The 14607-nt window shown below is 43.4% G+C and overlaps 2 long non-coding RNA genes across 10 annotated transcripts in view; one reads left to right on the forward strand and one right to left on the reverse strand.

Annotated features, from left to right (window-relative positions):
* The window catches only part of LOC146822840 (uncharacterized), a 321116-nt gene extending 319068 nt beyond the window's left edge, over positions 1-2048 (reverse strand). For 2 of the 9 annotated variants that reach the window (XR_014962086.1, XR_014962084.1), the window contains exon 1: positions 1226-1458. This is a non-coding gene — a long non-coding RNA (uncharacterized LOC146822840). Of the gene's footprint in view, positions 1-1225; positions 1539-1977 lie in introns of those variants that run through there. The other 7 variants (XR_014962088.1, XR_014962081.1, XR_014962080.1 and 4 more) reach the window with 7 other exon arrangements.
* Positions 1992-14607, forward strand: part of LOC146822841 (uncharacterized) — a 380915-nt gene continuing 368299 nt past the window's right edge. The window contains exon 1 of the long non-coding RNA XR_014962089.1: positions 1992-2117. This is a non-coding gene — a long non-coding RNA (uncharacterized LOC146822841). The remainder of the gene's footprint in view (positions 2118-14607) is intronic.

Raw genomic sequence — 14607 nt, forward strand, 5'->3', positions numbered from 1 at the left:
TATAGTCAAAAAGGACACATAACAGTTTTTTAAGTCATACAGCACCACTGTGGAGTAAGTAGAACACCATACATAGCCACTCACAGATACTGCAACACACTCCCATAGAAAATAATAGAGGCAGGAACTTAAAATAAGATCCCACTGGAAATATTCTTAAATAAAACATATGCTTCGTTTAATGTTTTTTTTTTAAATAAAAGAATATTTAAATATTTGTTTTAATACATTTTATTAAAATGTTAAATAATAATTACATATAAAAAAGAGTTTTTATTATATTAGATAACGCCAATATATTTAAATTCATACATGTTATTTATTTCATTATTTATTAAACATTTATTATATTGAGATAATGTGCGGTAACATTTAATATTTTTAGTTTTATGTTAATAATGTTTATTTTAAGTTCATTTACACTATTATTTTACCTTAAAATACGTTATTATTATGCTGGGTCTGGTGACTTAGTGGACTATACATCCACTGTAGGGGCCTGTGTTCAATTTCATGGTCACAGGTTCAGATTCAGCATTTCATCCTTCTGAGGTTGATAAAATGAGTACCATTGAGTTGGGTAACAATAAACATCTGTTATTTAGTGTCAAGATACCCTTCTGAGTGAATTTGCACTTTGCAAATGCTTATATTATGTTATGTCATTATTAATAATATTTTATTTTTCACTACACTTTACCATATGGCGATCTCCCCGGTTGTAGAGACCTCCATCGACCTGGGAAAAGTCACTAGTAGTAACTTTATACTAGAAAATCCTGGGAACATGCAGGTTTGCACCTATGTAAATATAATTTTGTGAATAGCAATCAAATTTAATGTTACAAGTAAAAATTGTAAAGTTACTAGTAGGTACTTTAGTAAGATTTTTACGTACAAAAATCTACATGTGTGAATCTGCCTTCTTGAATAGCCCTTTACTTCACTTCTGCATGAATGACCGTTATCCATTTTCCCATTTATATCATTGTTCTGAATTTGGGTGCGAGATAAAATTCAAACGTAGCGAAATTAAGATGATTTGGAACATGCCTTCATTTTTGTTAACACAAAGAGACATGGATTCCTAATGCATATCAATATTTGGTAGGAGGCCGCCACCCGGTAACCAGTTTTTTTTAACTGCAACGTGCTTCGCATATTTTAATCCTTTTAAAACTGTATGAATTTGATTGTTTTTTAAAAATACAAAAGGAAAACTAACCGCGTTGAGCACTCATCATCTAGAGCGCTCCAGCAACTTCCTGCCTCCCTCCAGGGTGTCCGATCACGTGGGCCAAAAGAAGGGGCTTAGGCAATCTGCAGCGAGGGAGCAGGCACTCTAGGTAAGAGGCCGCCACCCGGAAACCATTGATTTTTAACTGCAACGTGCTTGGCATCTTTTAATCCCTTTAAAACTGTATGAATTTGATTGTTTTTTTAAAATACAAAAGGAAAACTAACCGCGTAGAACACTCATCGTCTAGAGCGCTCCAGCAACTTCCTGCCTCTCTCCAGGGTTTCCGATCACGTGGGCCAAAAGGAGGGCTTAGGCAATCAGCTGGCATAAATGCCGGCAGCAGCGCGGGAGCGGGCTCTCTAGGTAAGAGGCTGCCACCCGGTAACCAGTGATTTTTAACTGCAACATGCTTCGCATCTTTTAATCCTTTTAAAACTGTATGAATTTGATTGTTTTTTAAAAATACAAACGGAAAACAAACCGCATTGAGCACTCATCGTCTAGAGTGCTCCAGCAACTTCCTGCCTCCCACCAGGGTGTCCTATCACGTGGGCCAAGGGGAGGGGCTTAGGCAATCAGCTGGCATAAATGCCGGCTGCAGCTCGGGAGCGGGCACTCTGGGTAAGAGGCTGCCACCCGGTAACCAGTGATTTTTAACTGCAACGTGCTTTGCATCTTTTTATCTTTTGAAAACTGTATGAATTAGATTTTTTTTTAAATACAAAAGGAAAACTAACCCCATTGAGCACTCATTGTCTAGAGCGCTCCAGCAACTTCCTGCCTCCCTCCAGGGTGTCCGATCACGTGGGCCAAAAGGAGGGCCTTAAGCAATCAGCTGGTATACATGCCGGATGCAGGGCAGGAGTGGGCACTCTAGGTAAGAGGCCGCCACCCAGTAAACAGTGATTTTTAACTGCAACGTGCTTCGCATCTTTTAATCCTTTTAAAGCTGTATGAATTTGATTGTTTTTTAAAAATACAAAAGGAAAACTAACCGCGTTGAGCACTCATCGTCTAGGGCACTCCAGCAACTTTCTGCCTCCCTCCAGTGTGTTCGATTACATGGGCCAAAAGGAGGGGCTTAGCCAATCCGCTGGCATTAATGCCAGCTGCAGTGCAGGAGCGCAGCAGACGTGCGCAGCGGGCGCGCCAAAGGCATCCCTGTCTGTGCCACGTCTGTGCCCACACGTGCCCTGGGCCCAGTTACTATGCCCAATTTTATAGGTACTCCTCCCAAGAACTCAGAATGCTTCACTCTGCCTCACTCATGCCCAACCCTGATTTACTGCATATTTGCACCACGGCAACATACTTCAGCCTCGACATTCGTCCCCTGAGGTCAACCAGCCCACAACCCATCCCCATCGGCAACAGGAAAAAATAGATGAGCACAAGGCTATATCAACATTCTATCTCAATACACGATCCCTAGTCAGAAACCAGCTAGAAATCTTTACCCTACTAGATTCAGAAAAACCTGACATTCTTCTGCTGACCGAAACTTCGCTCACTCCTGAATCCTCGCCCGACATCCTAGCTGCTCTACTAAATGAATATTATATTCTGCAAACAAACCTCCTGCCAGGCAAGATGGGCGGCGGAGTAGCGGCTATCATCCTCAAGGATTTCAAATTCACCGCCCTCACCCCACTCTGCCTCCCTGAAGTAGATAACGCTGTGATAAAACTTGAGTCCGACTCAACCCCCCCTTATATGTGTATTACTCTATAGGCCCCCTCAGCACAAGCCCCTGTTCCCCCACTCTATGGGAGAACAAGTCGCACACCTAGTAACAAACCACGCCAGAATCCTTCTGATAGGCGACTTCAACTACTGGTCAAACGACCCTCAAGGAGGGCCACAATCCACCGAGCTGACTGGATCTTTAAAAACAGGAACTTCACCCAACAGATCTCTTCAGCAACCCACTTAAAAGGGCACTCTGTGGACCAACTTTGGACCATCAATTTGGTGGTATCCGCTCTACCCATCACACCCTGTGTTTGGTCTGACCATTACCTGATAAAATTCACTTTAAAGCGCCCGACCACGGATAAAATTTCTATTCATAGGGCGGGAATGGCGAGAAAATGGAACACCATTGACAATAATGACTTTATCACCACACTGGTCAACACAGCTCCCCACCCCACACCCGACGTCAACCTCCATGAGGAGACTATCTCGGCTTGGCTTTTAGCAGCCAGCAATGAACATGCCCTGCTTAAACAAATTAGAGTAACCCGCCATCATGAGGTGCAGAGATGGTTCTCCCCTGACCTAAAACTACAAAAACTCACTCTCCGCCAATCAGAAAGGAAGTGTAGGCAGAATTATTCACATGCAGGAAAAATCACCTACCTATTGGCCTTGAAGGAATATAAAAAGGCAATCTCCACTGCAAAGGCAGCTCATTTCTCCTCTAGAATCCTAACCTCAAATAACCAAGCTAAAGAAATCTTTGCAATTGTAGACAAACTGTCCAATCCAGAGAGAGTACAAAGCAAACCCACGACGTTGCAGGCCCTCTCTGACTCTTTGAACAATTTATTTATTCCTAAAATCGTCTCCATCAAAGCCAGCATTTCCACAAATACATCTCTAGAAATCGCCCCTCCTACACCCAGGAATCACCACTCCCTTGATTTGTTCCCACCCCTTGACACAGGGACCTTGCGCGACCTTCTGTCAAAGGTCAGATCAGGCTCCCCTTTGGACTACTGCCCCCCTTATATCCTAAAAGCAGCCTTCACTGCCTCCCCGGACCCTCTTCTCGCCCTCCTAAACAACTCCCTGTCCCAGGGCTTTGTCCCTAATGCCTTTAAGGAGGCTATAGTGGTCCCCCTCTTAACGAAACCAGGGGCCGATCCCCAGACGCTGGCAAACTACTGCCCCATCTCCTTGCTCCCTTATCTGGCTAAGGTATTGGAAGCCCATGTTGCAAAGTGCTTGTCCAATTTCATGGAACAGACTGAGTTCCTTGACCCACGCCAAGCAGGTTTTCTTTCAGCCCACTCCACGGAAACGGTGATACTGGCTGTACTGGATTCCATACGAGAAAAGGCGGACAGAGGCACTCCCAGGCGCTGGTGCTGTTAGATCTCTCGGCCGCATTTGACACGGACGACCACAATATATTGGCAGACCGTGTCAGTGAGGCAGGCATCCGGGGCCCAGCCTTTAGATGGATCAACTCCTTCCTGAAAGACCGCACTCAGGCAGTCCGTATTGGCCAGTTCACAGCCCCCAAACTCAAAACCACATGCGGGGTCCCACACGGTTCCTCGCTCTCCCTGCACCTGTTCAACCTCTACCTTCTCCTACTGATCAGATCTTTGAAGGAAAGAAGAGTGGTCATTTTCAACTATGCCGACGACCTCCAACTAATGTTCACAATTGATAACTCCCCCCAGTCAATATCTGACTTTCAGTCCAGCATGATATTCATTCGTCACTGGATGGACCACCATCACTTAAAACTAAACCCAGGAAAAACCGAACTGGTTCAGACAGGTGGTGGCCACAATCAGCGGGGCAAACATTTCTGGCCAAGCGAATTAGGTCCTCCCCCGTTCCTCCCCCTCAGTGAAAAGCTTAGGGGTTACCATAGACAACAAGCTGTCCGTAAAATCTCATGTAGGCTCGATGATTTCCACCTGCTTCCTTCAGTTGCAAAAAATTAGAAATATAAGCAGGCTACTGACCCAAGCAGCTCTGGTGCAGGTCCTGATAGCCATGGTTCTATCATATCTAGACCATGCCAATACAATATACCTTGGTCTACCACTTGGCCTTAAAAAACAGCAAAAGATGGCACAGAACGAAGTGGTTAGATTGATATACAAACAGCACAGGTGGCACCATGCTTCACCCTTCTTAGGAAGATGCACTGGCTCCCCACCCCCCAACGCTGCGCATTCAAAGTTGGCTACCCGGTGTTTAAATCCCTGAATGGCCGGAGCCCTACATTCATAGATAGCCTCATTTCTCGCTACACTCCTTCACAAAACCTCCGCTCGGCCCAGCTCCAACTTCTGACTGTCCTTACCTTCAAGCTGAAGCGCCAAGGGGGATGCAGGTTTGCAACTTTGGCCCCCCGTCTGTGGAACTCCATCCCCCTGGAAATCAGATTCAGAAAATCTCTCAAAACCTGGCTAAACATCCAAGCATACAAATGAACTATTTCCAGGTCGGCACCCCCCTAGTACTCAGCACCATGAAACAAACCGGTGTACGAGCACTTTATAAATCCTTTTTAACATAACATAACATTTGACAACCAAGGATAACTACAAAATTGTCATGTTATGGGTTACATATTCAGATGATTTGGGTTTTAGTAAACAGCAAGCTTCATTCTGGGACCTGACGTTTGCTATTACCATTAAGTACAGGCAGAGAAACTCTAGCATGCAAAGTTTGACTGCAGAAGAAGCCAGAAACAGTGGAGATTTCACAGGTGATGGATGTTTTTGGTATGTATATCTATGTACAATAATTGAGACACATAGGCCCACAATATAAGTGGCATGTAAAAATTGCTTTTAGGTCCTTTGCCTGGAATCACCTATTGTACCACTAATTTCATAAAGGTAAATTCCAGGCCTGATATATCATCCAGAAATCGAGCTTACCTGGCCAATTTCAGCATGCTTTTACCTTTTAAATTTCCTGGACACTTTGGGGCATATTTACAAAGACACGGAGGAGTACGGCAATGTGGCAAATATAGCAGCGTCACTCTCTACAATTTCCAAAATGCAGGGATGAGCTGTTTTTACAACAATATGGTGCACCCCTGTGTTTTCCCTAGTGCTGGTGGTAAAAATAGCTGCCTAGCAACAACACAGACACCCTTGCGACACAGTGCAAGATTGCCTACATTGCAGGAAATTATTGTTTTTGTACAGGAAGGAGTCCCTTCCTGCACATAAACAATCAATAATGGAGATTTGTTACTTCTTTGTGTGCTGCATTTTGCAGCACACATAGAAGTAGCAAATCATCATAATGTAATGATTGTTTATGTGCAGGAATGCAGCACACATAGAAGTAACAAATCTCCATTATTGTTTATGTGCAGGAAGGAACAATTTCCTGCACATAAACGATCATTAATGGTGTTTTGCTCTTTCTATGTGTGCTGCAGATTGCAGCAGACATATAAAAAGCAAAAAACAGGAGAAATAAAGGGATTTTTCCTTGTTGTCCCATTCTAATGCCTGCAATTGCATGGCTTTAGTTTTTGGCACTGCCTCAGATTTACTGTTCCTCGTAAATCTGGAGCAGCATCAAAAAGAAATGGGTGTTACGGTGGAACCCCAATTTCAAAACCCATTGCAAGTCATTTTCATGCAGAAAACTTAATGAAAGGGTACCATATTTACAAAGTGGTGTTAAGCCACAAAAAGTGTCTTAACCCCGTTTTGTAAATATGGTGCAGGACATTGCACCACAGGAACCTCATTCGAAGTGACGTTCAGATGGTGCAATCCCCTTGTAAATATGCCTCTTTGACTGCTTGTAGCAGGTAAAGTTTCTGAGTGGAATACTACGACTGAGAAGTGATGCTCCCACTAAATTTATTATTCAGATGGATCCAACATTTCTCCTTACATTGGTGATTGTAATTTGTGGGCCAATAGTAATGAGGGTCATAATGGCAGAAGGCCATATTATGAATCTGGCAGTCCACGGCTCGCTAGACTTACGGTGGCAGTCTCCCGACTGCCCTATTACAACTAGGACAGTTGGGCTGCCCTGAGACCACCACAACGCCCAGGGAACCATGGCGGAGAGGAAACAAATGGGCCCTATAGGGCCCGCTGGTGCCTCATGCCATGTGGATGGACATAGGAGGGCACTACATGTGCCCCCACTGTGTGCATGCACCCCAGTACTTGCATGGTAGCCATCCACGCTGTGCATGTACTGCCTTTGACGTTCCCACTGCAGTGCTTATTTCTTACTCCTGGTCTGGCAGGTTATTCATATAGGGATTTGGCGGTGCAGGAGTGATGCGGTCCAACTCGTGCACCGCCAAACTCATAATGAGGCCCTTAGACTGGATTCATGTCAATAGTGCAGTTCCTTGGCCTTTTAACTCACCAACAAATGGATAACAGAATTTCACTCCTACTCCCTGCTGGTATTTGTCCACTCCTAGCCTCATCTTTCCTCTTCTCGACCTTCAGCTCATGAACTAAAGGATGTGGCTTGGCTCACCTCTGCTTTTGCCTGCACTCTCATACATACTCAACTATGTGAACTTCAGCTGTACCTTTGGCTGTCGATCAGAGGGTGGGCTGTACTGTATTGCAATATCCAGCATTTTTAAGCATGCAGTGCACTTACAGTGAAAGTTTGCTGCCCTAACACTGCCTAATAGATTGCTCACAGGCCCACAGGGATGAATACCATGAACCTGTTTGGTATACTTGACCTTTACAGAAGCAATAATTCCTGCTTTGTGCTTGATCAAGTCTGAGGCCTGGGAGTTCTTTCCGGCTCACTGCTCCGGTGCATGTGCATTGAGTTCAACATCACATTGCTGCTGTTTTGAGAAGGGGCTCATGAAAAATAAAAAAAATTAAAATAAACCTTTCTGCATGTTACCTTTTCCACTTCTGAGGCCAAGGCGTCCTAGGAAAATGCCCAAGGTCAAAAGAAATACTAGGGTTTGAAGCCGCACCTGGAACTGCTAATGCTCTGATTACTGCTTAAGAATAATAAGGGCTGTTAATTTAACTAAAAAATGTGCCTTTGTGTGACATTGTTTTGAACAACATAAGTCTAAATACATTATTTGATGATTATTTTTATGTGCATTTGGGATCACTTTTACCAGAATGGATTTATATCATAATACATAAATAGGAAATTAGATAATGATATAATGGTATCCAAAAATGTTTAAATTGATAAATGAGATGCAGCTGCCGAAAGGCTTGGTTGGGAGACAGAAAAAGTTGTCAGTTTGGCAGCCCCTGATTTCAACAAATGAAAGCTCAGGGCAGGTTTGTCAGTTTTGCCATACACTGAGAATGGGCAAAGGTGAAAATACATTGGTTTTTCATGGATCATTACATCGGGAGTCATTACATCGCGCTAAATACATTGGGAGTACATTACATCGGGAGAGTTTTATTGGAAGTGCCTTCACTTTGTATCATTACAGAGTGGTTTATTTAAACTATATATATGATTGTTCATGCATGCACCCACACACACACATATTTGCTGTAATATGAAAGGTTATAAGAAGGTTATAAGAAGTGCATGGTGAGGGTCCAAGTTATGGTTACTTGACATAACGACAACTGATGAAAATAAGGGCTTTACTTTAGTTTTAGATGTTTTGTTAAAAAAACATTTTAAAATAACTATATCACTCTGGGTTTTTCAGTGAGTTTTTGATTTTTTTTTAATGCAAAGTAAGCTATTATTACCATACCTAACTATAATGTCAGTTTAACATTTGTTTTTTCAATGAATTTCTAGTTAAAAAACAAATGTAAAGTAATTATTTATCACGATGCCTATGGCCAGGCCCTGTGCCTGATCCCCCATTGGTAGCCAATCCACTAACATGCATGGCCTTCCAACATGCACACTGAGGGGTTGGCTGAAGGGCCCGGCATGTGGCCAGGCTATTGGCCCAACCCCCTGGAGGTGGCCGACCCCACATGGCACACAGCTTCATCAGTGAACATTGTGGGGTTGGCCACAGGGAATGGCCTGTGGGCAAGCCCTGCTGCCACCCCAACTGCACATGGCAGATTGCTGTGTGCAGCGCTGGTTTATCGCAAAGTCAACCACCTGTACTCAGCCAACCCACCATAGACTTTCTCCCCCCTTTTTTTTTAAGGTGTTCTCCAGTGCCACAGGACTCTTATATGAGTGAACACAGTCCCTGAACTCCTGTGCAACCTTTGTGCCCTCTGAACTCCCCCCCTCAAGGTCCAGGAGTCAGGGTACCCCATAACATGAACCCATACCCTATTTTGATTCTCAGGACATAGGGACTTAGCCAATCTGAGTATGACTCACATGACCTTCTCACTCCTGCAGGAAGAAGACAGCTGTCAGAAAAAGAGATGCTCTTGGCCAATCAGTTTGCTCTAATATTTAAAGTTGCTGCTCATAGGATTCTCGCGGGTGTCCAACAAATGCAACGATACAGATATACATCAATTTTGAACCTTAATTTCTAAAAAAACTGAACTCATTTGCATGATATCACAAAAGGTACCCTCTATTGGTAAAGATCTAGCTTTCTGAAAAATTTGGTGCAATTCTGTTCATCCGTGTGGGCTGCAGCTCTATTCAGTAATCCCCAATGAAAATTAAATGAAGAATGTGCGTTTGGTACCCACCTTTTTTATTGGGCCCTGCTTGACAGTTGGAAGGAGTTGAGATGGATGTACATTTTCTTTCTGGAATGTGATATATACACCGAGTCCCAAGACAAAAGATTGAAAAATAAGACAAGGGACCATGTTAGAATACCCTGACCCTAGGCCTGGTTGAGGAGTTCCACAGGGTCTCCGCTGGGGGCCAAAAACACTATTTTCTTAAAATGTTACTGCAATTTTGCAGAGGATCTGCAAACCACAGTGATAAATTAAAAAACAAGAAGCACAAGCTCCCGTGCTTGTATTTTATAATGCCCCCCCAAAATGGGCCTGGTCCCGGGGGGATATATTTATCTATGAGGAGGAGGGCACACGTGGCCCACCTCTCCAGGCCAATTATGGCCCCAAAGACCACATCCCCCAGGAATACAGCTGTATATTAGAAAGGGAGAGGGCATGCACCCCCCGCTTCAGGGCTGATTATGGCCCTGGGGACCCCATCTCCTGGGGCCCAGCCATTTGATAAAAGGGGAGAGGAGGGCATACAGTCCCCCCTCTAGGAGTCGATTTCAGCCCTGGGGATCCCATCCCCCTGGGTCAGGCCAAAGGATGTAAAGGGAGAGGGCCACAAAGTCCCCCTCCTAGGCCAAATTCAACCCCCAAGACTGCCACCTCCGCCACCTCCAGAGGCATGGCAGTAACAAAAAAGGAAGATGCAGCTGTGCAGCAGCCATGGAAACATGAAAAATTGCTCCTGAACTCAGGAAGCAGTATTTTATGCTACTCCCTGCATGTAGGAGCAATGACAGCTCCTGATGGATGTGTGGAGCTGGCAGGGACTGCTGGAGCATTAGGGCTCCGCCACGGTGCCCAAAATATAAGATGGTGGGTGCCCTGGGTGGGCACCAGGTCACCCACCCTTACTTGGCAAGGCCCCAAGGAATGGGGTCCCCTCCAACCTTATTGCAGGTGCCTCAGTTGAAGCTCCACTTCTGTAAAGGACAATGATCCTAACTTCTTGGGCTTGGCAAAGGCAACCCTAGTGGGCTTTCTTGGCAATTTCACCTTGAAAAAGTCTGAAATCCTTGATGCAGGTGAATGCATCCTTGATCTATTAGAGCGCAATCTCTTCCGTAGTGAATGCGACTAGTGAAATTTTCTTTTCATCTCTTGTGAGAGCAGAGTCTATGGTTCTCCCTTTAAATTACTATGAGTATGCAGATGCACAAAATCACTTATAAGCTCCTTCCATTTGGCCCAGCACCATCCACGTTGGAGGTAGACAAAAGTCTTCCCACCTATTTCCCGGTTGATAGACATCTTACCAAAAGGCTCCTCGAGCGGGACTCCCAATGATTTTAGTGACACATTCTTGGTGCAGTGGAATATGAGGACATTCCCACCAAACAACAAAGCACTTAGTTCATGTTAAGAGGAAGTACCCTTGTTTGGTGGATTCCCCACTTTGTAGTCACACTGTCTCCTGTAAATGAGGATTCAATTTATCACAGCTTTTGGGAAGAAGACGCTCAAGGAGCAATCCCATTGCTGAAAATAAACACACATAAGGTCACTGGAGAAATTTTCTTGTGGTTGAATAATGCAGATGTAGCATAGAATATTCACTAGCTATTTTGCCGACGAGGTAGCAATTACAAATTATCCAGTAAAAAAGTACTACAGATGGGTAGACATTTTGGCAGTCTGTAATATGAAATCCATGATGTAGGGGAATGCATTGTTATAGGTAGTTTGCATGTGGAATTGAGGGATAAATTAACCCCATAAGTGACCCTGTTCCTTGGTAAGGTCTAGGTATGGTGTGTATGGCTCGAAGCATACATTATAGTCTCCCGCAATAATTACTTGACGGATGGGGCCAGATCTGCTAAAAAAGCATTTAGGATTTTTAAAGTATTAGATGTCTGTGAAAATCGGGTAGTTCTATATAGATGTTTATTACGAGGTAGGAGGGCCTGTTTTTAGGCAGTAAGCTGAGAGCTAGTATGTTGGGAGAGTCGATGTATTTTTTTTCCACAACCCAATGATATTTTTAACCATATGATAAACCACCCCATCAGCTTACCCACCATGGACTGGAAAGTGTGATTGCTATATAAAAATAAACCTTTGCCTAAAGACATTTGAGGTAGCCCACATCTCCTGTAATAGGCACAAATCAAAGTTGTCTTTATACAGTCCTCAATCCACATCTTTTAGCTTGGTCCATAGCCCTGCGATGTTCCATGAAATAAGTGTCGGGAAGGAATCAGCAATATTACATGGAACATGTTTTTTTGTGAACGGCAAGTCAAACTGAATCTTTCTCTTTTAAAATAATGAGACTGGAAGGAGCATTCATCGAAGCAACTTCAATCGAATTAGTAATTTTAGGCCCATAGTTGACAGTGAGAGAAGAGTAATTTTAAAGATTGGGGATACAAAACAGAGGCTTACAAACAATCGGCATACTGTCTTCAGTTAGATTAGAAGTAATGTTAGAATAAATGTTCATTGAGAAATAGCTGAGAGTGGGAACTATCTCATCTCTGACCTCCTCAGATAATGCTCGAGTTATGCAAGATGACAGTGATTGGGACATCTGCTTGTATGCAGATGATGCCTACTTAAGTCATTCAATACGGCTAGGAGGTTAAATGGGACTAGGTATGGTTGTGTAAGCATAGGAACTGATGTATTCAAACTGAATATTAGAAAAGCCTGGCGGAGTTGATCTTGTGTCTAACGTGATCAGGTTTTCAGCCAAATCGGAGTACGACAAGGTTAACTCAACATTGTCAGCCCAGTGCTCTCATTTGGTGTTCTTGCTGCACCAACAATGTTGTCTTGAATTAATTAGCGACAACATGGTGAATCCAGTGTATGGCCTTGTTTATAAGGGAGCCCTCTGCCTCTACAGCCACATTTTTGGTCAGTTTTGGAACACTGCTCATCATAGTATGACCAAAGGTTGCTAACTCCTTATTCCTGGTTTTGTAATACTTCTCATCTTTTTTCTATGTGGGGCCCTTTATTGTATTGTATTGTATTATAATTGCATTTATATCGCGCTTACTACCCCTGAGGAGGCGTCAAAGCACTTTTACGGAATGTAGCATGCAACTTCAGAACCCATAAAGGATTAGTGGAGAATTAAGATAGTGAAATATGAAATTAATTTGAGTGGTGGATATATTAGTCAGTTATTTGGATTGAGAAGGATAGTGGAGGGATAGAAGAGGGAAAAAGGTTTGCATTCATATGGCACTTGCTACTCAGGATGGGGTGTTGTTGTGCTTTTTTGGCAAGTAACATGCTATACTGGAACCCATAAAGGATTAGTGGTGAATTAGTGTAGTGAAATATGAAAGTAATTTGAGTGGTGGATATGTAAATCAGCTATTTAGATTGAGAAGGATAGTGGAGGGATAGAAGATGATGAAAGGTTTGAATTTATATAGCACTTGCTACCCCTGATGAGGTGTTAAAGCGCTTTTTCAGAGAGTAACACGCTACTCTGGAACCCATAAAGGATTAGTGGTAAATTAGTATAGTGAAATATGAAATTAGTTTGAGTGGCGGACATGTTGGTCTGTTTTTTGGATTGAAAAGGATATCGGAGGTACAGAAGAGAGAAGGATTCAGATGGTTTTTTTCTTTTTTTTTTGGATGTACTTGAACTGAATTAAGAATGTGTTTCCTAATGCATGAGTTCTTGATGATGGAATGCTAAATGTATATTTGTTTGCTGCATCGGCCCTCGTGGTATTTAATCTAGATACAGACCTTTCCAAAGAGCACAATTTATGTTTCACGGGTGACATCTGTGATATTGGTGAAGGCTCAGTCAGGGATATGGGCTGCTGAAACTGTTGGGAAGTGAGTGCTACTGGGGGCCTACTTGAGACTAGTAACAAATTTACTGTGGACAACAAGGAGGCTACTAGGGATTTTAACGCACCCACCTCATCCTTTAGAGACTTTACAAGGGAGGTCAAAAAGCCCTCATTAACAACTTGACACACAGATGTTTTTGAAATAATGTCACTGCTGGAACTTGCAGACTCTCTATCCAATCCCAGCAGCTCATTTTGAGGGGCAAAGCGGTTGCTGCATCGGAAAGCCTCCATATGCACATCTATAATTACTGTATCAGGAGAGGGGGATGCAATGGAGAGAAGAACAGGGGGAATCAGGCACAAAGCAATCTGGGCCTCAGTGGTAATTTCACTGCCCTGTTCCCTGTGATGGACCCAGGGCATCCTGGGACTTCAAGTCCCCAACATGCAGCTAATGGTGTCCTGACCCCAGTGCAGGCAAATGGGGCAGCACTAGTCCTCCAGGAAAGGTCACTCCAGCAATTTGTGGCAAGAAAACCTCCGACTGCAGCCCCAAACTGCGAGACTGTAGCACGTGCTAAAGCGCCCAGCAATAGCTTCCAGCTGTGATGGATCCAGCAGAGGCTCTTCACTAGGTGCAGACATGCAGGTAATGGTGTCCTGACCCCTGTGCATGCAAATGGGCAGCACCAGTCCTCCAGGAAAGGGACCTCCAGCAATTTGCTGCAAGAGAATCTCCGAATTCAGCCCCCAATGTCAAATTAGGCTCGGAACCCTGAAAGTTTGGGTGTGCATACCTCTACACGTAGAAGTCAAGATATGTTATCTCAGGAACATGCTAGATAATGCTTAAGTCTGATAATTTGTAAATTGGTGGCATTCTGTTAAATAGAAAACAACCTGAACATGTTGATTAAACAGTTTAGAGGATAAATTACGTAGGGTCTGCAAGCCAATAAGAACCTTTATTATGAAGATACTAAGATGCAAGATAAAACACTTAGATTATTGAATGTCTTTTTTTGCCATAGTGCATACTTTTTGTGATTTGTATGGTGTTTTGATTTTAATTAGGGGCAGGGTGATGGATTACAAAAGCAGGCCATAATAAATTCAGAAATCTCATGGGTTCCTCCTATATATTTCTGACCTAATTCACTCAGTTTTTGTGTTC

The sequence above is a fragment of the Triturus cristatus genome, chromosome 5_2 (genome assembly GCF_964204655.1).
Source record: "Triturus cristatus chromosome 5_2, aTriCri1.1, whole genome shotgun sequence".
Classification (NCBI taxonomy): Eukaryota; Metazoa; Chordata; class Amphibia; order Caudata; family Salamandridae; genus Triturus; species Triturus cristatus.